Source organism: Aricia agestis, chromosome 3, assembly GCF_905147365.1.
Source record: "Aricia agestis chromosome 3, ilAriAges1.1, whole genome shotgun sequence".
NCBI classification, from domain to species: domain Eukaryota; kingdom Metazoa; phylum Arthropoda; class Insecta; order Lepidoptera; family Lycaenidae; genus Aricia; species Aricia agestis.
The window spans coordinates 17,287,491-17,309,858 of NC_056408.1; the positions used below are offsets into that span (position 1 = coordinate 17,287,491).

The window sequence follows — 22,368 nt, forward strand, 5'->3', positions numbered from 1 at the left end:
CCTGCGCAATAGGAAATTAACTCTCTGTCCTAGACTAATTGCAGATTTGAACTGATCTAGGTCTCGTTAATGTTATTATTGGCCAATTCGTATATCCTCAGTTGAACGACTGACGACAGGACTATCAGTTAAATGGCTAAGACGTATTTGAATATAGAGCGAAAGATAGATATCCATACTAATATTATACTTAATAGCGAAAGCGTGTCTGTCTGTCTGTTACCTCTTCAAGCTTAAAACGCTGAACCAATTTTGATGATTTTTTATGGATATATGGATATATATAGAGTCCCAGATATTTTTTATGGATATACTTAGAGTCCCAGGAAAGAACATTGGATAGTTTTTATCACGGAAAGAGTTACGGTTCGAACGCAATTTGGCGCAACGGAGTTGCGGGCGTCATGATTAATGAATAACATCTTTAGACAAAGTATATCCATACCAAATTTCAGTAAATCGGTTCAGGAAGTAAGAGACAGACAGACAGGCACTATATCTATATATTATATAAAAATGAATCCATTTTCGCGTGGTCACGACATCACGCGTAAACGGCTGGACCGATTTTGCTGAAATTTGGCATAGAGATTATTTGAGTCTCGAAGACGAAACTTGGATACATTTTGTCCCGGAAAAATGTATGGTTACTGCACGATATACTTTTATGATTTGCGCGTAAACTGTTCAATCGATCTTGATACTTTATACTTATGGCAAAACAACGTGTGCCGGGACAGCTAGTTATATAATATAAGTATGGATTGTAACCTTTAGAGTTTTCTTCTAAGCTCAAGGGTCGATAAAAGTTGTAAGGAAAATAATTTTCGCCCGAAATGTAAGCCATCACGATAACCTTTGGTCATGTTAACCGCAGGCTTTAACGTTAACTACACTTGTTAATTATAAAGTAAATTACCTATAATTCTATAATTATAACTATGGATTTACGCGAATGGTTAAAATTTCAATGCCATGTCGACCATGTTTATTGTCATTTATTTATATTAGGTACAATCACGATTTATTTTAACTAAACTTAATTACCTATTTCAGAATTTGTACTTCAGAATATTATCTTTGACTATGTGACTTGCATAGACATAAGATTATGTCTATGGTGACTTGAGATGTCTCAAAAGTCAAAAGACGTATTTTGCTTTGCTACAATTAATTATTAAAATTGAAACTTGTCTTGTCTTTGATTACTGTAGGAACCTCTGCATACTCGGGATAGACAATGGTGATCAAATCTGGTGATCTTCGTTGCTCATAGGATGCTGTTCTCGAATCTACAGAAAGTTAAATAGAAGAATTTTTCCTTTGTGTGTCTAATTTTTCGTTGTCCGTCTAGACTCTAGGTGTCTAGGTCTAGACTCATCATATTATGGTCATATAACATATTTAGGGCCTGTTTTACCACTTCCTTATAAAGTGCCGATAAAGTCCTGATAAAAGGGATCCACAACTTATTTGACAGATTCCCCATACGCTATTTGTCAAGTTAAGTGGTGGATAGCCTAACCGGCAGTTATCAGGAAGTGGAGAAACAGCCCCGTGTTTCATGAATATTTGACACTAATGCCTGTTAGTTGCCAGTCCTATTATATAGTAGCATATTTTAAAAGACCTCTAGGCCGCAAACGAGTCGCCGCGTCATAAGTTACGCGATGTCGCAACAATGAACATCCTACCATCCATCAGGGCGTGTCACATCTTATCTGCCGAAGATTTATCTGCCGTATTACCATCAAATACTTTCATTACGTCCTTCATTGAAACGAGCTTCGGATTGTACTTTGATTTATACGCCAACTTGAACACAATAGTAAGTCTTTACGAGAGCCATTTTTTAATCTTTTTTGGCGAAGTCTTGTAATCATTTTACGGATGTATCATAGGCACTATAGTTTCGACCACAGAACAATAAAAACAGTAGAAATGGTAAGTGGGCGGGGGTGTTTTAATTGTTCTGTGGTTTCGACGTTCAGAAAGAATATTGTAAAACTTAACTCTGAATAAAAATTATCTGATTGATTAGCTAGATGACGCCCGCAAGCGTTGCGCCAAAATTCCTTTATTGCACGGGACCCGTAAATTTTATGGGATAAAAAGTATCCTATGTCCTTTTTCAGGACTCAAAGTATCTCCATACCAAATTTCAGGTACATTTTCGCATTTATAATATTAGTATGGATACAATCTTCAGCTTTTTCAAGCCTGTAATATACAGGCTTGAAAAAGCTGAAGATTGTATCCATACTAATATTATAAATAGTATAAACAAAAGTAGTATCTCATATCCAAGAAAAACATTCGGTTCCCGTGGGGTGTATCAGCTAGATATAATACATACCATATTAGTTTTGTAAGTTATCACTGATATATATTAAGAATAGGAGAGGCGCTATAATCGATCCCTGGGGGACTCCTACCTTTATACGGTATGAGTTATAACGAAGTCGGGGTTTGATTGATGGGGAAATGTAGCACGATTCGATACGGACTACGGTGAACTCGTGAACTCTCTTTTAGAAGCAGTAAATAGACTGATAGGTTTATTTAGATTAGTTTTCGGGGTTATTAAAGGTACGGTAATAAACAAGGCTGGAATATGAATGGAATATGAAAAAGATTGTTTATTGTAGTTTTCTTTGAGAATTTTATACCACAGACCTATACAGGGTGTAACAAAAATAAGTGATAATACTTTAGGGTGTGTACGTGTTCCTTGTAGAGAGTTCACTGTGAAAGTAGCAGCGCTGAAAGACCAAAATTTTTTTTAACTTTTGTATGGGGAAACTCGTGACGCTCGGGCCCTTGCCCATACAAAAGTGAAAAAAAAATCATCTGTCAGCGCTGCTACTTTCACAGTGGACTCTCTACAAGGAACACGTACACACCCTAAAGTATTATCACTTATTTTTGTTACACACTGTATATACATTGCATAAAAGGCATGGTAAATTATAACGCGATTGGCTAAAAGCGTAAAATATGGCCCTTCGGAGTTTGTTTGGCGCCATTAGGACATTTTAAATTGACGTAGATGACGTTACTCTATCTATATTTTTTTCTAATAAATAAACCAGTCATTATAATATATGATATATCAATATAAGTTGTGAGTTGATTTTGAGATCTTATTAATATCATATTATCTAGTTAAGATTTTCGTTACCCAAACGACAGGTAAATAAAGGACAGGTTAAAATTAAGACACTAAAGAAATAGATCGCGCAGAAACCTTCTCCCTAAAATCTAGAACTAAGAGAAGGTGAAACGTAAATTGAAGGCAAACATAAGTTTCTCGAACCTCCTGGAAGGGCCGTTCGAAAATCCCACGAAAATGATGATTACACGACCTAATCAATACTAATGTTAACAAAGAGATCATGCCCATGGGAACGAAAAACACCAGACGTGGCGTGTTAGTGTTAACTCCGTGTAAATATTGATCTGCATGAATCACATACGGGCATGTATTTGCAATATTTGGGAACGAAGAAAGAGATATTCGGCCTTGTCGAACGCTTTCTTTTGATACGCTGATTATAATATTTTTGCAATTGAAAAAAAAACGGTCATTATGACTTATTTTTGTGCAAATAAAGTATTTTTAAAATTAATTAGTCGATTAATGCAATTTTATAATATTGTAGAAATATAATTCTTCTGACGCTGCCGAGGAATTTCTATAAAATCTAAGCAATCATTAATAATAAGCATTTACCGCTTTAATGATTTAAAAAATACCACTTTATTTAAATGTACAGTTATTTAATTAATAGAATTAATAGTTAATTAATTAATATAAATCTTAAAGAACTATAAAATTTGTAATCTGTCCATTATTGTTTTTTTAATAATAAGAGGATTATTGCTAAGAGCTTATAATTACACAACTTCCTATTTCATCTCTGCACATGCACATGATATCACACGGTAAACACTGATCTGAAACGAGGTTGCAGATGCTGCTGATAAGATAACCAACTGGTTACGAATAACCTTAACTCTGTGCTTTCTAGAAATAGTCCCAAGCTCAATAGTCTAAGAGCGAGTATTCGGTAGACTTACGGTAAAGTGACAAAATTAATGCCAGGTATACTGATTCGTGTTCCTAGTATTTCGTGAGATCAGTCTCACGAAATACTGGACCAATTTTTATGTAATTTGGCATAAGTATAGAATAGACGACGTGTACACATATAGGCTATTTTTTGCGGAAATTTCCCTGAAAATTCTTTACTTAGGCGGGCGAAGCAGCCCAGGATTCCTCGTTGCTAATAGTAAATGCCCATTCCATCAACGGCAGATGTAATAGTATAGGCAAGTATAAGTACCTGACATTAATATTGAGTTTGCTACTTTAATGTAAGTCTGCGGACACTCGCTCTCAGTCTATAAGTTATTGAGTTTCTCGTTAAATAGCACAATGTATCTACAATGCCTAGGTTCCGAAATAAAACCCAGTATACTGCTAGTGTTCATGACGTCATGTAACCGACGCTTATACTGGTGTGATACTTGTGAGACAAGTGTGACGTATTACATCCATACCAATAAAGTCATATGAATGCACTGACGTATATTTTGAAACAGATCAACAGTTTAGAGTTGCCTCTAGAATCTAGATGTCATGAGCTAGTATACTGCGTAATATTTCAGAACATACTCAATATGTTTCGTATCTAGTTATTTAACGTGAAAGCCTTCTGATTAACATAATATTATATTACACTTTAATTCCGGAAAAGTGTGTTCTTTCCTTTATTAAGTAGGTGAAGTGAGAAATCAGAACTCTCTTCAAATCAAAGAGTCTTTGATACTTGAATCTGCTTTGATAGTCGTACGACGTTATTTTTTTTTAATATTATCTTATATTATAGGTAAGTATTGTTATTTGTTAATATACATTTAATATTATTTAAAGTTCGATAAGGTTAGGCTAATTATTAATAAGGATCTGTAAAAATATTCATCTATGGAAAGATCTATGAAATTTAAACAAAGATTTTTGATGAAATTATCTTCATCTTTTACGTTTATTAAAATTGTATAAATCTTTTCAAAGCAACAGATACAAAAAACAATAGAATTCGAGCTGTATTTTCTTTGTGGTAGGATTTAAATTTATTTGTGCAGTTGATGAAAATTCTTTAGGAGTTGTAGTCAAATGAATATCAACCATATACCATAGTGTTATGGAACTTTTTGGGTTATCGCAGCTGGTGACCACATTAGGCGCTGGGGTCAGATCCACGCATGCCTTCATCTGATCCACTCGTGACAGGGGTTGTCAACATTTCTTACGTAATCTCAACTGTCAATAGAGTGACTGATAGGTGTGGTAAATCTAATTAAAGGGCAGGGTCGATGACCTAAACTCTAAAGGGTAAAATCGTTGTTTCTGATGTCTTTGTTAAATTGCTTTTGTTGATTTTTCTCTTCAAAATCGTCGGTTTATAATAAATCCAGTGATCCAATCCAGCCCTTTTTTTCAAAATTGCATTGCAGTGCATTTCAGTGCCCGTTTACGTTATAGTAATCCAGTGCTTGATTGGATCACTGGATCGGAATAATGTAGGTAATCCTTATTTTAATTATATCATAATGTTTTTACTGTGATAGAGCAGCTCTACCAAATGTCAGGGCTATTTCAGAATTTTCAGATGAGTTATCATTATTTTATGTTTTAATGCATTTTGTGAAAAATAGTATCAAATGATTTTTTTTATGATATAAGGGGGCAAACGAGCAAACGGGTCACCTGATGGAAAGCAACTTCCGTCGCCCATAGACACTCGCAGCATCAGAAGAGCTGCAGGCGCGTTGCCGGCCGCACCTGCAGCTCTTCTGATGTACATTAATTACAGTAATTAATCATCACAACATAACAACTAACAAGATATTACCAATAATTGTACGTAATTTTTCTCAGAAATAATTTTTGAATATTATAATTTGTATATAGAGCCACCAGTTGACGACTGCTGTCGTAACGTAACCCGCAGCAGATAGGATCGGGTGCTCGTTAAGTCTTTTTATTATATTTACGCATTAACTACCATTTGAATTGTTGGGATAGTTCAAATAGTAAATAGAAGGCGTAGTCCAAAATACCTGGAGTTTCGGCTATATAGGTATCATTTATCAAGAAGAAATACAATCAATAATCTCTGAACTCTACTAAATGGATAATGCAAAGTACTAGGTGTTGTCACTGGACAAACTTCCTGGTACTTTAGACTGCCAAAATACCAGAAATCTCTATTCTATAATAAAAAGAGGCAAAAGTGTAGAGCAAAAATTCTAGACGCTTTTTATAAAAGCAACAGACTGCCGGCAGGAGTGAAAACTAAACAGCAGAAGCAGGCATACATTTTCGAAAGAGATGGGGGTAATGTTTTATCTTAGTTTATCATCTAGTAATTTCGGCATTTTTTCCGAAAAAAGTGCGTTATAATAATCCTCTAATAATTATTACTTCAAGTGACAAGTGTTCAGGGTCTTCACGCTGACTAATCCGGAAGCAGTGACAGGCTAATGAGTATTTAAATTTGTCGCATTGCTGCCGCGCGCCGAACGATTAACGACTCGCGCTTGGACGACGAGCTGTCAACTGTCAAACACACTTCTACCCTCAACGCTGCATTTGGTTTCATGATAAATTATATTTTAAACCGTAAAACCGTAATTTCAAAACATAAGAACATTGAGTCTAACTTTAAAACTCAAATATAAATGGTGCAGCTTGCTGAAGGCTTCAGCTAAATTATGTATCTACTATACTTGACGCAAATTTTTGGGTCCTCGGTTTTGGCACCCCTAAAGATGACGATTTGGCGCCCTTAGAGGATGGCACACGTGTGTATTGTACACATATTCAAATCAAATCAAATCAAATCAAATCATTTAATTCAGGCATCAGAGGCCCATATAACAAATACCTTAAATCTAACATACATATAATTATATAATAAATACCTTAAAACTAACATACATATTTTATATATACTTAAAAATTAACACTGTCACATTTTGCCGGCGACGTGACTCGCTTCGTTCCGGAGTCTCCCCCGGAACCTCCGATAGACTACATCCATCGGCCAGAACTCCGGCGCCTCGAAAGTCGACAGAAGATTCGTCGGTACTCTCACCACAAAGGAGCTAAAGTTAACCTTGTGGCGAGACTGCAGACGCTCGACCCTCAGGCGCAGTGTCGTCTTCTTCTGGATGTAGTCCATGACATCCTGGACCTCCATGGACCAGTGCAGGCGGGATATGTACAGGGGCGTCGCGGGGACCTCGCTCCGCAGACGCAGCTCAGGTACATATGGTGCGGTGCCGCGATGGTTGCGGGCGGCGGGCTTCTTCCTCCTCTCCACCAGTATGAAGCCCTCCTCATCGCACCTCCTGCCTTCGTCCTTGCCAAGCCGAGAAGATTCCACCTTGAGGCTCTTCGTAGCCTTGCGGCTCTCAGTCTCTCAGTCTCGTATATTGCACATATAGTAGCGGGGGCCCAGCACAAGAGCAACATTTTCTTATCCATTGAACTACATAGATTACCTATCATTAAATTAACACATGAATGAAAGTAACGACAATTTAAAACAATTTCACAGCTTCCAAAGTCGAAAATGATGAAATCTATTCCGTAATTTCAAGGCACATTAAAATGCATCGGTCATTACAAAAAAACTAAGCTTTTAAGCTCCGACGTGACAAGATAAATAGAGCTTTCGTGTAAGCCTCGAAGCTTTTGAATACCATCGGGCTGAGTTGTTTGATGCTAAATCGTTAAGGACTCTTTGAGTAAAACCTCTTTCGAGAGCAATAAGAACAAGATAAAAATACCCTATAGAATAACTTTGTAAAAGCTCTATGAGCAGCAGTAACACTTTCTTTGTTATACTAAATAGCAGTTTTGTTTGGTTGCAGTGATAATAATAATATGCGCATTGCACCAAAGGTTATGTACCCCTACTTTCATAATTATTCTAAAGTACAAACGGCGAATCAAGACATATAAAATGTCAAAAGGTGTACAAAATCTGTGCGACTTTATGTTAATTGTGGCATATTTTTTATTATAATCAGGGCGAGCGAAGTGAGCTAGGCTATATCCCATAATCTGTACATTTTGTGGTACACTATTCGGAAAAACTATCACGCCTATTGATTTGTGCTTTAGCATAGTAATTTATATTTATATGTAGATGTATTATAATACAGATTATCTTCAGTCAAGGTGTGACGACGCGAGCCCTCATAAGTTTGGATTTTAGCTAGATATTATTATTCTTAGAAATACAGTAATAATTTAATAATCGACTCTAACAACAAACATATTGCAGTAAAAATATCTAATTTGTAAGTCTATACTACGTAAGTAACTCAGTAATTGTCCAATTTCAACGACCATCAATTCACCTCACAAAATAGAGCAATTATTGGTCAAACGCATTTACCAATAACTACCAATTGAACCAGCGGCGAAAGCTGCAGGTCATTGACCCCTCCTCTAGTAAGTCTAGAGGGGAGGGGGAGACAATGAGGTCTCTGGAGACGGAGCCTTAATCTATTTATAAGGGAGAGGGGTGAACTTGACTTCATGAAACTTGTATTGCGTCTTAACAAAATCTATTCATGAATTGAACTTAGATTGTGTTGAGTTTATACTAAAAATCAGAAATAAGTATGTTTAAGGTAATAGTTCTACAAAGTTTTGTCCTTGCCGGTCAAGCCTTTTTGCGTATCGGGCAAAGACGAAAGTCGTTAAACCCAGAATCATTTTTAGAAAATGTCTTTTTATTCGTGTTTTATCGAATACCGAGCAAAGCTCGGTCAAAGTTAGTGATATTAATATGTTCATTGAGTGAGATGAGTTTTACTCAATATTATAAAGTGGCGTACCTAGTTGGTTTGTGTGTTTTGTTCCCCATGGGCTCCAAAGTCACTGGATTATTTTATTTGGAAGGACATAAACTTGTTTAGATCGCAGCAAAATGTAGAGTTCCTATAGGATAGTCTAGTTACGAAGGCGGCCATGAGCCTCCGGCAAAGTCTAGTAAACTACGTAACAACTAATAAAAATTTATCGATCTTTATTGAGTCACATAAAATATAATAAACTTTAGATTTTAAAGAAATATTTACTTTAACAGAAGTATTAAAATACGTTTAAACTTTCATCTTTTACCAAAAACCACAAAAAAGAAAAGGAAACGTCTGTCCTTGGCGCATTTAGGCGCGAAATTTATGGAAGTGATTCATTATTTTAAAACGCAGAACATACTTTTGTCATAAATTTAAGATTTTTATTGCAAAAGGAAAAAGTCGAATGCTGAAAATATTATTCTAGCGAGCGAAATTTAAGGTTCAGCATACTTTTAAAATATCAAAGTTGTTAGCCTCAAGATTGTAAGTCAGATGTCCTTTTCCAGGACTCAAGTATGTGTGTAAAATCGGTTTAACGGATTATGCGTGACGAGTTAACAGACGAACAGACAAACGCACTTTCGCATTAACGAATATAGATTTCAACTATATCTTTATAATGTTCATTTTGAGATGTAGAAAATCAAATTGAAATGCAGGTAACAAAGTAGGCTATCCGTCCTCCCGCCGATAGATAGGCAACTGGGATAGGAAATAGTATTTGCCAGTACGTTATTGAAACCCAAGTATGGACAAAAAGATAGATTTGCCTATCTATTAGTAGCAAGGATTATGGATAGATAGGATATTGAAAGCGGCCGTAAGTAAGTTGCTATTGGGACTTTAACCCGCGGTCGTCCACATCACACAATATATGTAACACTTGACTACACACTCGGGGTACCATCGACCGTACGGACCGTTCATTTGTCTTTCACACTTAAAAAGAGATGAGTGTATTTTTGTCTCAGTTTTTGTGGTTTTATCCATTTTTTGTGGCATATGAAATCTGACATGGGTCAGGCTGGGATGATATTTGAGCTTTCGGGGCAAAAACTGATTTATTTCTATTTAAATACCTTCGGCGTTCTAATTTTTATGTTGAGAATTTGTTTTGGTTGGATGATTATTATTTATTACTAGCGAAGATCTATTTATTAATAAGGATCTTAAACTTTTGAGCATCATATTATGATTGTAATGATGTAAGGAAATAAAGAGATAAAACATAAGACAACATGTTTTACATTAAAATTAAAAAAAATACTGTTATTTTTAATTGAAAGTTAATTACGGGTAAGGCAATAAAATATAAGATAAACTTTAGTTGTTTAGGAAAATAACGCGTACCACATAATATGAAATATATAGCATCAATTTAACAGTATTTATTTGTCGTAAGGACACGTTTAGCGTAACTCTCGGCCCGCCAGTATCCGGTGATTAACGGGATAATTGATATGTGATGTTTCATCTTGCTCAGTCACCGGGGCTAAGTAATCCCGCGCTCCGGACTTGGGGTCGTGCTGCACCGAGGGGTTGACAGACACTCTATTGCGCACTTCTCGAAATGGACACATGTTTTTCGACTATTTTAGTTTTGCATTATTTTTTCTTCATTAGTTATTTCCTTTGTGCAATACTTCACTTTGTTTTAAGGCCTAGTTATTACTGAGTCCAATGGCGCCACTGCTTTTACCGTTTACGAAATAAACAGTAGCCTGTCAAATAATTTAGAGCTTAGGCTTTAGGCCTCTCTCTACTAAACTCTACCAAAGCCATTCCAGATATTAAACATTCACAAACATTCGACTTTTTATAAGTGTAATGCATGTATCTTATATCTTTAAACGAGCAATTCTTGTATAATTATATGTATATATATATATGTATATATATAATTGTAATCTCGGAATCGGCTCCAACGATTTTCATGAAATTTAGTACATATCTATATATGTACTAAATTTCATGGGTTTCGGGGGCGATAATTCGATCTAGCTAGGAATCATTTTTAGAAAATGTCGTTTTATTCGTGTTTTGACGAGCAAAGCTCGGTCAAATAGCTAGTGATGTATTAAATGTTAACTATGAATTATTTTGACAATATTACGTATGAACGCTAATGTCCAGCATTAAATTCAAATGTTTACAGTAATGTCCTCATTTGTCTTCATAATACGTGGTGGGTCACAGATACAATTTTCCGGTGTCCCATTAAATAGAAAAGCTGAATCAAGTTACTAATTTACTATAGCACGCAGCCGTGGCGCCGTCTGGACGCACCTTAAATTCAATTTTGAATTGCTGTAAGTATTTATAATAACGTTCATGGATCTATATTGCAGTTTACTTTCTTCGTAGCTTGTAGTATAAATGCTAATAAGTATGGAAACTATCGTAGTTTTAGAGAAATACACTACCCAATGAAGCATTAATATGTAAACAAATTGCTTTATTTACATTTTCTTGAATCTCTTGTTCTAGTAACCATCTAATAAAAACTGTCATCAAAATAACAAATTAAATAATACTTAAATAGAACAGAAAACTTAATATTGTACTAATTTAGTGTTTGTGTAGGTATATCTGGGTGGACATTTTTCATTCTTAACCCTAAAATACCGAGGGTAATCAATAAGTACACTAATAATCTCGTGCATGCGTATGTTGCACGGGATTAAAACTAAATGTAGTTTAAAATTCCGGTAGTAAACCGGTCAGGCGGCGCGCACCCCTGCTGGGGCGCACGAGGGTGTCTTTTGATTTTACAATTACTGCTGCCGACGAGGACCAAACATTACACCATTTGAATATATACATGATTGCAGTGTTAAAATAATCTAGCTACATAATATCTAAAATTCTTGAAATTAAAAGCAATTAAAATCAGTATTCACTAACAAAGATAATAATTGTGTAGTGTTCGTAAAATTATATTGTAATTTCCAATGTAGACATTTAAGTCTTATAAATTAATTTGTTTACACGTTTACGCTATTCTATTTAAATTTCATTTGTAAAAAAATGATCTAATCAACCGTATAAAAGCGTATTAATTGTGGAATTTATGACCTAAAATAAAATGAGGGGCGGAACTGAACTGTAGATTTTATCTGTTACGCAATTAATGTGTACCTGTATCGGTCAGTGGGGTCACACAGACCCCTGTGGTAGCCGAGGGGTTGAGTGCGAATATCACAAAACACACCTCTTTATATGGTTCCGTTGTAATTCTAAAGAAAAAATATATTACGGTTTTAATTACTCTTGTCATGGTTTTAAGGATTTTAGAGTTATTGTAGAGTCAAAGGGAATACTAGAAAAAATATAACTAAATCTACAAAATTCATCACAAAAAATTCTAGACGTTCATAATATACAATTAAGGGTATTTTTAGACATTTCAAATAATACACGTTATTGGGGTAGCTAAATGTAATTAAGTAGTAATTTTAATTTTCTTCGGAACGAACGGAATGTTTTGTGAACGAAATCACTGAAATTAAAGTAAATTATAACTATATTAATACTGACTGAACCTAATTAAGACCTCTTCAACAATTCATTCTCGTTTTATTACGCCCAACTGTAATCAAAATGGCGAAATGAGAGCCTGAAAATATGAAACGTCAATTTTACGTAATTAGAACAAACAATCCCGTCCAAACAGACAATTAATGAGTAAATATTACCCATTGTTTGTCTGTTTCACTAGGAAAAAGTGCTCCGGTTTTAGGTTATAAATTATAATCCAATATGTGCGACGGGGCGGGAAAATTAACGAAGTTTTCGCTTCGATGATTCAATATTGTTTTTGGGTTAAGCCTTTTTTCATGACAGGTTGTTTGATTTTTAATACGATTGAAACAGTGCCCGATTATACTATTTTCATGTCATGGCCGGTTTACATTATTCCAATCCAGTAATCCAGTGCTGGATTGCTAGTAAACGGGCACTGGATGCACTGGAATGAACTGATTTGGTTCCATTGGATTGTAGTGACTGTCAATTATGGACAAAAAGTAAGAACCTATAGTGGGATTGTTTAAGTACTTTATATGTAAGGGAATGATGACTGATGAATCATGAAACGTTATGATGCACAAAAATTTGGCATTGGATGACACTATGATTGGCCGATAAACCTGTCAACGTTCTACCTTTGACAGTATATCAGATAGGCCACTTTAGGACTAGCTGATAACTGACAAAGCTCAAAAAACAACCAAACTGTTCATGTTTCACATCTTGTTACTGTACGTGAGTTTAAAAATAATGACTTTATAAATGTTTAATATTTAGCATCTGTTTTACCACTTACTGATATGTGTCGGAATTCGGATAGGTTATCCACAACTTATCTGACCGATACTCTATACTCCATCTGTTAGATAAGTTTGGATATTCTAACCGGCACTTATCAGTAAGTGGAAAAACAGGCCCTTAAAATTGTGTAACAACTAGCAAAGGTTCGCACTAAACTTCTAAGGCGACACGTCACACGACACGACGCGACACACTGGCTGCGTTCCAGAAGACGTTAATTTTGACCAAAACGCTCAAAACGTCCCCTTCTGCCGTTCCATTTGACGACCGCGGTCGTGTTGATCGCGACTATGACGTCACTCATGACGTCATCATTTTCGCTCAAAACGACCCTCGACGAAGATGGGTCAAAGTGGTCGTTCTAGTTTTTTTTTTTAATTTTAACGTAACTATATCGCGAAAGCCATGTTCGGAAAGTTTTGATGAGAGAGTAGAGACAAAAAAACTTCATATTATTTCATTAATAAAAATATTATAATATTAAATAATATTTAAGTAATAAAATATTTTGATTGGAAAAGAAATTGTTTTAAATGAATGGTCAAATGATTTCTTATAAAATATATTAAGTACCTACTAATTTTCGTCTCTCCTGAGTCGTAACTCGTACCTGTTGACTTAGTATTACGCGGTATTGTTACTTAAAAACTTTATGTGACAATAGTCAATATGCAAAGTAGGAATGTGGTTTGTTATTGAAATATGATTCAATGTGAAAACTGAAATATAATAAAAGTTTAACTATATTAAAATATGATTACTTATGTAAAAAATGTAATACTAAAAACGAAACAAATATATTATTATGTATTTTATTTGTAAAATAAAATATGTAACTATAAACAATTACTTTTATTTACGACTTCAAGAAAAGGATCGTAATATCCAAGTTCTGTTCAATGTAAGTATGTATAAAAAAATATTATATGTTCTTTTTTTAAACTTTTCTCAAAACGCTCCATAATCCGTTCCACTTGGGTTTGTATCACTGACGCTCACATGCTAGTGGAACGGGAAAAACTACGGTTTTGAGCGTGAGCATTTTTAACGTCATCTGGAACGTGGGGTTCACGTTCATAGAACTGACGTTTGCAAAACGTCAGATTCACATTTGTAAATCGTCAGTTCTATGGAAATGGAAAGTGAAGTGTCGCGTCGTGTCTTGTTGCATAGTGCGGCACCCGCGTGCACCTAAAAGTTTATAAAATTCTTTTTCAGTGTTTTTTATTGACAGCTGTCAAAAATATGTAATTGAATCCGTAAGGTATTTTTTGGTTGTAATCTGACGTGACTCAGATCCATAATGGAGTAATATAAGTTACAATGTGCAATACTCTGGCTCTGCTGATAAAATCTTCGCTTTACAGTTGCGTAGGTGGCAACTGCACAACAAAACTTTAATATAGGGAAATTGAGGGGGCGCCATTTCTTTACTATAGCCAGTGTAAAGAGTTTTGATAGAGAAGTTAAAAGTCAAATTTATGTACGGACTTGATACTATGTCAAGCGATTTAACCCAACAAGGCCCATAAACTCACCGGTGAGCGAGACACAATAGAATAACTATAGATTTCCAAGAATCCACGATCGAAGGATTTAGCTAGATTCGATGAATTTGGGTCAATTCACATTTAAACTGGACTAGATTTCAAATCGAAACAGGCAGCTGAACCAAGCTGCCTGTTTCAATTTTAACGCGGGCGGTAACTCTTTCGGTTTAAACTTTAATCACGTTGCACATTTATGAAACATCTCTAAAGTCATCATAGTTTCCTTTTTAATTTTCTTTAGTTTTATAATGTTTGACACCATACTTAAGTAATAACTTTAACTATAAACAGTAGTTCACCATCGTAATAGGCCGTTTATTAACGAGCAGTTAGCGGCTGCTAAGCCCGCGAGTTAGATTAATTAACACTTAACCAGCGGTTAAGTTAACTTTATAGTTACCTCGGTTAGTTGTTTCAATCTGTAGTGAGAAATTACGTTTTAGTTCACGTTTTAATAAAACAATGAATAGTGTAAGTAGTTAAGTACAGTACTAGTTAGTGGGACTAATACTACTTACTAATATTCAGTAGTAAACTGTATAATAAGTGACTGGTACTATGTTACTGTTGAGTTCAAAGAAACAAATAAAAAAACAGAAATAAGACCTAGGTTATTTTTTTTCCTCGAAAAACCACGTGCTTATGGAGATACTTGCAGTCGTTGAGCGAAAACCGAAGATATAATATTATATACACGATTGTCTAGTTACAATAAAAGGTCAAAATATTAGTTATTATTGTTTCCTAGACCATTTCATAAGAAAAAAACACCCAACTTTTCACTGCAAGCTGTTATTAGCTCTCGTTTAGTAAAGGCCACTTCAGCCTCCATTCATAAAATCTCCAATAACAGACAGACAAAAAGGTAGTAATTTTAACGTGCAGTCAATAATGAGTAAACTAGTACAGCAAACACGCTCGCTGGGTGGCGCCAGTGTTTTTTCACTTTGTCCCGTGGGTGGTATGGTCCGGTCACTCAGGCCACATGCACGCGAGGGCCACATGGACTGGGGACTGGAGAGTGGGGACTGACGAGGGACTGACGCAGGCCTAGCGGGGGCTCGCGTGAGGCTATAGTTTATAATATAGCCACTCTGTGTCTGCAGGAATGTCATGCAATGAGGGTGTCTTTATTGGATAGATATTGTTTTGTTCAAAGTTTTAGCAAGGTTACCGGATAGAAAGATAGGTAATATTATGAAGAAGGCTTAGCTTACCTCTTTCACCAGATCAAGAATTTCTAGCCTAGGCCTATCTTGTTTCCACAGCACTAAAGACAGATATTAAAATAATAAACTTTGTACGTGCTATACTCACAAATCACAATTAGTGTTATTTTCAAAATCTGAGGTATCCAGAATTGAAATGTCTGCCGCAATATCTTAGAACAATGCGTCTGAAAGATAAAGTAATTTAGGATGGGATTAAGCCTTTAAATAAATTATAAATAAAATTTTTGACATTATAGACAAAGACGAGCGGCTCAAGTAGTGTTGGAGTATAAGAAAAATGTTGCTACTTAAGAGGATACACCAGGGGCGAGAGAAATTGAAAATAGGTATTTGAAAATGTATTGCTGTCTCACCAATCTCAAGTCTCCCACCGCAGAGCGCGATAAAGAAAACACGACAAAAGTTCTAATAAAATAACAGAAAATCTTCGATTCGTTGTCCGCTGATTACTTCTCCAAAACTTAACTGATTTAAGTATTTTTTTCATTAAGAATTAAAGCAAGGCTTGAGCTGTGTTCCTATGTTTTATTTTTTTTTGTATATTTTAGCCAGTTTTGTTTTCTGGGTGTTTGAACACAGAGGAAAATCTGGCCATTTTTTTGGGTTTTTGGACGTTCTTATCTTTTTTAATAATAAAATTATGAAAAAAAAGAAAACAAAGGGACATGCTAATAGTGGCCATAGATATTCAGGAAAAAAATCATAACTCTACCGGCATTATCCAGGGAGGAAACAGGGGACAGCGTTTGTATGGAAAAACGGCGGTGTGGACTCCTTTTAATAAGCAGTATGTATTACTAGTTTGTAACAAAAACTACCTAATATAGCTACCGTAATAACTTTATCTCCAATTTCAAATAATTATAGGGCATTCCCGATTCTGGGATTGATGTGGATAGGCTGTGGTTACGGGTTACATCTCAATTATGGTTAGTGTTAGGTTATTTATTGTTATATCCCAGTACCGTTTCATGTTAGAGAACCCCTTTCTATACATAGTCAGTAATATTTTTAATAGGTAATTTTGTTGTTGTTATCAATAAACAAGGAAAACAAACATGAGGAAATGGTTTTCGCATCCTCGACGAATTAAATTATTGGTGACATCAGTCGAGGTATGACTCTTCAGACGCGGGATCTACCAATCCCATGGTGTTCACTCCCTGTTGGTATAGTCGCATGAATAATGACCTCAACTCCGCCATAGTCTGGCATACAGTCATCTGCATACCCTATAAGGGTAAGTTTAGTAAAGCAGAACTCTTCAGAAAGAAGACGCTCAAAATAACAATAAAAACAAAAATTTATATACTTAATCTAGACGATTAGTTACTTTTGTATAGAAATGGGAAAAGGTAATACATACGAAACTATAAAGATCAACTTACGTTTCCTCTCTTTCTTCCGAAGCTGCTGGTGTAAAGACCCCGAGAGAAAATACGTCTTGCATGGGAATAGACGATAAAATTAATGATAATATTGACAGAGGTGATGAAAATAAATCAAAAGATAAAGTCAATAATCACAAAATATGATGATCCGGTGAGGCGTAGCACAGTAGTTACACAACTCCAAGTGTTAAGTTCAGATAATATCAGTGTTGCGTCATAATCGGCTTAGCTTTAAGCGTGGCGTTGGGTATTGTTTACAAGTTTTATTACTTTTATAAATTCGACACCAATCCAAGAATTGGGAATTTGAATTTGGAATTTGGATAGCTCTTGTTTCAAGAGAACTCGTTTTGTGGAACTTTACCATTCCAATCTCTTTGACCTTTTGCTCAAGAAATGAATTAATCCTATAGTTAGTACCTTACTAAGTAAAGAACTAGAAGGGAAGAGAGAAAACTATACTAGACTTAGAGATGACGCGCGCAACTTTGTTGCACCAAAATTCGGTTATCGCGAGGGAGTCGTAAATTTTTCCGGGAAAAAGTATCCTATGTCCTTTCCCGGGACTCAAAGTATCTCCGTACCTTTCAACATAACCGTATTTTAATTAAAAAGATAAAACCGACTTCAAAATTGTACGTAATTGAGAATTAAAACTCCCTGTCTCCAAAACTACTGAACCGATTTTGATGAAACTTGCACTATTCCCTAAGTTGAACAATACCTAGTACAACAAAAAAGGAATCCTCCAAATTAACAGTCATATGGCATTCACTTTGATTAGATTTTGTTTATTCGTCCCCAAATTTACGTATGTCTTGCGGTGTTGTCAGCTCTGGAAGTTTCCACAACTTCTCCATAGCTTAGATGACACCCTAAAACATACGCTTTCCACAATTTTAAACATCAAATTTGATGAACGCTCCTGGACCCAAGCTACACTCCCCGTAAGGTTCGGTGGCCTGGGAATACGGAAAACACAGCATTACCGGCGTTCTTGTCCTCAGTCCATGCAAATCGCGCAACAATAACCAGAATTTTAGAGCCCTTTAGTTATTCCTTTTGCTGACGAGGCCAAGGATGCCTGGGACATTGCTAATGCCGGAAGTAAGGTCCCCGAGAACACATCTTCCCAAAGGCTCTGGGACGGGCCCATCTGCGAACTGGTGTGTAATAAACTGTTAAACACGTCTACCAGTGCCGCAGAACGGGCTCGACTTTTGGCTGTGGAGAGATGGGAATCGGGAGCTTGGCTGCAGGGACTACCATCTAAAAACACTGGAACATTGCTGGACCGTAACACATTCCGCTTAGCAACTGCCCTGCGTCTTGGTGCTCCCCATGTCGTCCCCCATCAGTGTGTTTGCGGCGCGCACGTAGACAGTTACGGTCACCACGGGTTGTATTGCTCGCGAAGCGCTGGGCGCTTTTCGCGGCATCACAGCCTGAACGACCTCATTCGTCGGGCTCTTGTCACTGCCGATATGCCAGCTATACTGGAGCCCTCCGGTTTGGCGCGCGACGATGGGAAGAGACCCGACGGAATGACCCTGGTCCCCTGGAATGTGGGACGGGCCCTTGTGTGGGACGCTACTTGTGTCGACACACTTGCCCCGTCCCATGTCCAGGGAACCTCGAGCTGTGCGGGCGCAGCCGCAAACCAGGCAGAAAACCTGAAGCGGCACAAATATGAGAACCTCAGCGGAGATCTCATATTTGAACCGTTTGGGGTAGAAACCCTAGGCGCATGGGGTCCGGGGGCACATAAGCTTTTTAGACAGATATCTAAAAAGCTTATTGAAGCTACCCGAGACCCCAGAGCCGGGAGCTACCTGGCACAGCGGATAGCAATTGCCATCCAACGTGGCAATGCTGTCAGCTTGCTAGGCACTCTGCCAGATGGGGACGACCTGGGGAAGTTTTTCTTTTTATAGCTTTATACTTTAAGTTTGTATATTTTAGATTGTATTTTTTAGTGTTTAGATTGTCCGCTGTATCTTAGTTAATGTGCTTATACTTTTATCGAGTTATTGAGAAAAAACTAATTTGGCGATGAATCCGCGTCGTCCTTTTTCACCTGGCATATGAAAGACGGGCGTGAGTGTGAAGAGAGAAGGACGATGTTTGATTTTTTGGGTTAGTCGCCCTCTTAACGAAATTAATGCCGACAGGACCGTAGGAAATATGCTGACCATACAAATTGCATGAGAAAGTAAATTTGTATGATGAAAACACATAAAACTCGAGATTGTTCAAATTACGATCTTTATGAACTAAAACATAAAATCGTTAAAGCGTCTCGAATTATCAAACTTGAATCTTCTAAGGTTGAAGTAAAATATGGGCAGGACAATTTTGAAGACAAACAACAATAAAGAACAATACAAGCAATGAAACTGGGATGATGTAAATACAAAACAAATAATAAGTAAAGCGAAATATAATATATATTTAATTCATATATATAGCGAAATATATATTATATAAACCTATTACCTATATGAATTAAAGTTTTATATCCAGACGTTATAGTTAGTACAATGTTTAACCTTTGTCTGAAAAATTGAAAATAAAGAATATAGGGCATTTATGTAATAGGGTAAATTGCAGTGTAAAATGTAAATTGTAAAAGTACCGACGTACAGGTTGTACAATAAATAATATTTTGTAATAACAAAACATCAACAAAAGGGTTTAAAGGCAGCTAGGTAAAGCTAAACTGAGTCTCAACTCCCAAGACGATTTTATCGTAAAGCTGTTCTGTTCAAAACTATTCTACCCCCACAGAACCTTAATACCAACAACTTAAGGATTACTATCATAGATACTCGAGGTTGAATAACTCGGGATGGACCGTAGCTTGTTATTAAAACATAAAACGAAGCCATACTCAGCCGACGATAAAATATGGACTTAATATGATTACGCGTACTCGTAAACTTGAACACGATACTAAACCTGTGCAATAAATTGACGAACATAAGCTAGGGACAGCTGAAACAATATTGTTGGAAAAAGTCTGTTCCTTTTTAACCTATGCGCCAGGGGGATGTTTTTAAAGAATATCCATACTGATATTAACGAACATACAAAAAAAATTAAAAAAAAAAACCACAGCCGAACACATAACCTCCTCGTTTTTTGGAAGTCGGTTAAAAATATGTAAAAGTGTGTCTGTCTGTCTACTGTATGTCTGTTACCTCTTCACGCCGAAACCGCTGAACCGATTTTGTTGAAATCTTGTACTGATGAACATATTTTGATTCCAGGGAAAGGACGTAATAATATGATACGTCTTTTTGTCCCGGAAAATGTACGGTTCCCTGCGACTTACAAATATTGTCGTAACGGAGTTGCAGGCGTCATCTAATGGTATGGCAGTATCTTGGCAGTATATTGTATGCTTTGAGAATCATATCCTGATTAGATTTGTTAAGTTTTTTGAATGAAATAAAAACTAACAGTGTTTATGATGGGAGAAAGCTAAAGAAGAAGAGAAGAGAAGAGAAAGATAACGTGGCGTCAGGAACAGAAAAATCGAAAATAGACAGCCTAAATGTCTATTTACTATATTAATTTACCAAGCGCTGGAAGTTTCTGTATCTTCCTTCTAACATTTCCCTTTTCCTGACCACAAAGCAGATGCAATGGTGAAAATTAGAAGTGGGCCAATACCTATCATGTACAAAATCATGCAAATGACATTACCATGATTCATGACAAAATATTTAATCAAGCCCACACATATGTATATTTCATGACATATTGAGCATATTAAAAAGCCATTTCACAATCCTATTAAACGACTATTAATCTCAGATCTAATATTACTTATTAATTATAGCATATTATCGATTATATCTCGAAATATCATTTCACAATTAGTAAAAAACCATTTAGTTTCGAATTTACGATACAGAGTCACCATAATTTAACCTTTAGATGATGTATGGGGTGCACCAAGGTAGCATTTTTGGACCTTTGTTATTTATTGTGTGGCGCTTAGGCTACAAATGGGTGGGCGGGGCGCGATTTTTATCTTAATGAGTGTTGTAAGGCGACCTTTGAACTCGTATTAAAGATAAGTTGAAAAATGTGATCTCTATAATTCTTCAATCGTTAATATCAGAGGATATGTTTTATTGCTGCTTCCAAAACTGCAGTGGACTGATTTGGATGAGACTGGCTACTGAGAAGGGTGTATGTTACTTAAAAATAGGGGAAATATTTCATAATGTACGGTTCCTATGGGATGCAAATATTCTATAGTTTCAATCCTGTTATAAAATAGTAACATTTCTCCATTTGGTCCACCATTTGATCATAAGTTTAATTGATCTTAATGATTAATATTGTTGTGTGACGCGAGTGATTATGCTGATGAGTGGTCAGAGGTAAGGGGAGTGACACACGATGTAGTAATCAGAACGGTATTGCGACAATTTACCACAATTTCATCTGAAAATTAAATGATGAGCAAATGACAATGAGAGAAACAAGTGTTCTAGTGAGAATTTTATTTTTTGGACTCGGAACTTTCTACGTAGCAGAACAAATATGACGTCACGCGTGCGGAAAACTTATTTCCAACAAAAATTCAAGAACACTGCTGTGTTTTTAATATGGCTCTACCACGGATACGGGTGGGGTCTACTGCTACATACCCCTTTTTTTGTTGACGCAGGGGAAATCTTCAAAAAGATTCCTGGGTAGGATATGTGGGAATTTTACCCACTAAAACCCCTGCGATTGACAGACTTCCGCACATAGAAGAGACACGGAAACTCTATTTAAAAACTTCCGCCGCTCTCCCAGCACATTGCTCTGACAGAGCTCTTCATGGAGGCACTATTTATGTCTCCATATAATATAGCCCTAGTAGCAGGGAGTAAAACGATCTGTTAACTTGCGGCATTGCCACGA

At 36.2% G+C, this 22,368-nt stretch overlaps 1 protein-coding gene and 1 long non-coding RNA gene across 4 annotated transcripts in view; one reads left to right on the top strand and one right to left on the bottom strand.

Moving 5' to 3' along the window:
* LOC121725569 (protein slit) overlaps positions 1-22,368 on the bottom strand; it is a 99,255-nt gene that overhangs the window by 58,103 nt on the left and 18,784 nt on the right. The gene's annotated exons all lie outside the window — the stretch shown is intronic.
* The window catches only part of LOC121725591, a 30,652-nt gene that overhangs the window by 5,048 nt on the left and 3,236 nt on the right, over positions 1-22,368 (top strand). The window contains exons 2-3 of one of the 2 annotated variants that reach the window (XR_006035403.1): positions 9,672-9,767; positions 16,008-16,021. This is a non-coding gene — a long non-coding RNA (uncharacterized LOC121725591). Of the gene's footprint in view, positions 1-9,671; positions 9,768-16,007; positions 16,022-22,368 lie in introns of those variants that run through there. The other variant, XR_006035404.1, reaches the window with a different exon arrangement.